Here is a 3,701-nt window from a genome sequence, read left to right as displayed (position 1 = left end):
TCTTTTCAATGAATACTACCTTTATAAATAAAGAGATTAAAAAAAGTATTTCAATATATTTTTTCGATTTTGCATTTCTTAGAATAAGATTTCTCAGTAGAGAACCTATACCTAATTGGTGGCCGGGAAACTAAGAAAAAAAATTTGAGGCCCTCCATCCAAAGTCATTTGCTTAAAACGCCACTCCTGGTTTAGTACTAGAATGCTTTGGGGCCCATTTCAGATAACAAAAGACAATTCTCTCTATAAACTTTATAAAATAAAAATGGAAAAAAAAATGAATTTCAGATAAACAAACAATTGTCTGTGTTCTATAAATCTAACCGACACACATAGCTAAAAAAAAACCAGTTTATTATATTTTAATTTCTTAATCAGGGAAATCCATGAAAATGTAATTATCCTTCTGTAATTATACAAAATATGTTCTGCTGTTTACATAAAATACAATTTGCATAATAGCTGCTGGGAACCATGCCAGGCTTATTTACCTCACTGCTATAGTCACTGCTCAAGTAACGAAACTGGATTTCTCCTGTCACATAAAAAGTTAACAGTCAGAGATAACAGCAGCTGTATTGAAGAGTGACTGAGTGATGAACATGAATTGCTAATACTCTATTATCATATCTATTCCATATTTAAAATCTAATATATGATAAAGTGGAAAAAAGACACAATGGGGTATATTTACTAAGGTCCCGATTTTGACCGAGATGCCGTTTTTTCTTCAAAGTGTCATCTCGGTAATTTACTAAACTCAAATCACGGCAGTGATGAGGCCATTCGTATTTTTTGGGAAGTCCAAGAAAAAAATTACGAATGAATACACCATCGGTCAAAACGCGGCTGTTTAAGTATGAATCTCGGTCATTTACTAAGAAGTGCAAAGCAAAAAAAAATAAAACACTGCCGTGAAAAATTACAACTCGTAAAAAAGTGCTAAAAAAAAACAGACCTGCTTTTTTGATCCGTGATTGGATAGGCATGCACGGATCCATGAGATCCGTGCATGTATATCAGTGGGAAGGGGTGGGAAAGTGGTTATTTTCAACAACAAAAATTGCGTGGGGTCCCCCCTCCTAAGCATAACCAGCCTCGGGCTCTTTGAGCCGATCCTGGTTGCAGAAATATGGGGAAAAAATTGACAGGGGTTCCCCCATATTTAAGCAACCAGCATCGGGCTCTGCGCCTGGTCCTGGTTCCAAAAATACGGGGGACAAAAAGAGTAGGGGTCCCCCGTATTTTTAAAACCAGCACCGGGCTCCACTAGCTGGACAGATAATGCCACAGCCGGGGGTCACTTTTATATAGTGCCCTGCGGCCGTGGCATCAAATATCCAACTAGTCACCCCTGGCCGGGGTACCCTGGGGGAGTGGGGACCCCGTCAATCAAGGGGTCCCCCCCCAGCCACCCAAGGGCCAGGGGTGAAGCCCGAGGCTGTCCCCCCCATCCAATGGGCTGCGGATGGGGGGCTGATAGCCTTTGTTGAAAATGTAAAGATATTGTTTTTAGTAGCAGTACTACAAGTCCCAGCAAGCCTCCCCCGCATGCTGGTACTTGGAGAACCACAAGTACCAGCATGTGGCGGAAAAACGGGCCCCTGGTACCTGTAGTACTAATACTAAAAAAATACCTAAAAAAACACAAGACACACACACCTTGAAAGTAAAGATTTATTACATACATCCACACAAACATACATACATACTTACCTTATGTTCACACGCAGGTCGGTCCTCTTCTCCAGTAGAATCCATGGGGTACCTGTTGAATAAATTATACTCACCAGATCCAGGGTACCAGGCTCCTTGGCGAATCCATTTGTAATCCACGTACTTGATTAAAATAAAAAAACGGAGACCCGAGCCACGCACTGAAAGGGGACCCATGTTTTCACATGGGTCCCCTTTCCCCGAATGCCAGAAACCCACTCTGACTTCTGTCTAAGTGGGTTTCTTCAGCCAATCAGGGAGCGCCACGTTGTGGCACCCTCCTGATCGGCTGTGTGCTCCTGTACTGATTGACAGGCAGCACGCGGCAGTGTTACAATGTAGCGCCTATGCGCTCCATTGTAACCAATGGTGGGAACTTTCTGCTCAGCGGTTGACCGAAAGTGACCTCACCGCTGAGCAGAAAGTTCCCACCATTGGTTACAATGGAGCGCATAGGCGCCACATTGTAACACTGCCGCGTGCTGCCTGTCAATCAGTACAGGAGCACACAGCCGATCAGGAGGGTGCCACAACGTGGCGCTCCCTGATTGGCTGAAGAAACCCACTTAGACAGAAGTCAGAGTGGGTTTCTGGCATTCGGGGGAAAGGGGACCCATGTGAAAACATGGGTCCCCTTTCAGTGCGTGGCTCGGGTCTCCGTTTTTTTATTTTAATCAAGTACGTGGATTACAAATGGATTCGCCAAGGAGCCTGGTACCCTGGATCTGGTGAGTATAATTTATTCAACAGGTACCCCATGGATTCTACTGGAGAAGAGGACCGACATGCGTGTGAACATAAGGTAAGTATGTATGTATGTTTGTGTGGATGTATGTAATAAATCTTTACTTTCAAGGTGTGTGTGTCTTGTGTTTTTTTAGGTATATTTTTAGTATTAGTACTACAGGTACCAGCGGGCCCGTTTTTCCGCCGCATGCTGGTACTTGTGGTTCTCCAAGTACCAGCATGCGGGGGAGGCTTGCTGGGACTTGTAGTACTGCTACTAAAAACAATATCTTTACATTTTCAACAAAGGCTATCAGCCCCCCATCCGCAGCCCATTGGATGGGGGGGACAGCCTCGGGCTTCACCCCTGGCCCTTGGGTGGCTGGGGGGGGGACCCCTTGATTGAAGGGGTCCCCACTCCCCCAGGGTACCCCGGCCAGGGGTGACTAGTTGGATATTTGATGCCACGGCCGCAGGGCACTATATAAAAGTGACCCCCGGCTGTGGCATTATCTGTCCAGCTAGTGGAGCCCGGTGCTGGTTTTAAAAATACGGGGGACCCCTACTCTTTTTGTCCCCCGTATTTTTGGAACCAGGACCAGGCGCAGAGCCCGATGCTGGTTGCTTAAATATGGGGGAACCCCTGTCAATTTTTTCCCCATATTTCTGCAACCAGGATCGGCTCAAAGAGCCCGAGGCTGGTTATGCTTAGGAGGGGGGACCCCACGCAATTTTTTTTTGTGATTTTACAGTGTTTATTTAAAAAAAAAAAAATAAATAAACCCCAGCACGGATCACACAGATCCGGCCGAGATTCATTGTGATAAAGTCCGCAGTGTTTTGCTAATCACTGCCGTAAAAAACGGGAAAAAAACACGAATGACATGGACATCGGAACAAATGAAAATGCAGAATACGACAGCTTAGTAAATTAGTCGTAATAAATTCAAAAAGTTGCAATTTTACACTTTCGATGTCATTCGTGATTGAACTTTGACCTTTTTCCGAAAATTACGAATGTTAGTAAATTTACCCCATTGTGCTACAAAGTAATCTACAAAAGCAGTCATTTGTAAATGCATTAAACATTTCTGGAAATTCATGAACTAACACACAGGTTGGTTGTCCAAGCAGCACGATAGCTTCACATGATGGTCTTCTTCTGCACCTTCCACCTCGATACTCTCATGATGTTCTTTCTTCTGTACCTTCCAACTTGTTACTCTCCTGATGGTCTTCCTTTGCACCTTCCGCCTCGC

The sequence above is a fragment of the Pseudophryne corroboree genome, chromosome 5, assembly GCF_028390025.1.
Source record: "Pseudophryne corroboree isolate aPseCor3 chromosome 5, aPseCor3.hap2, whole genome shotgun sequence".
Classification (NCBI taxonomy): Eukaryota; Metazoa; Chordata; class Amphibia; order Anura; family Myobatrachidae; genus Pseudophryne; species Pseudophryne corroboree.
This window is presented reverse-complemented; position numbering follows the sequence as displayed.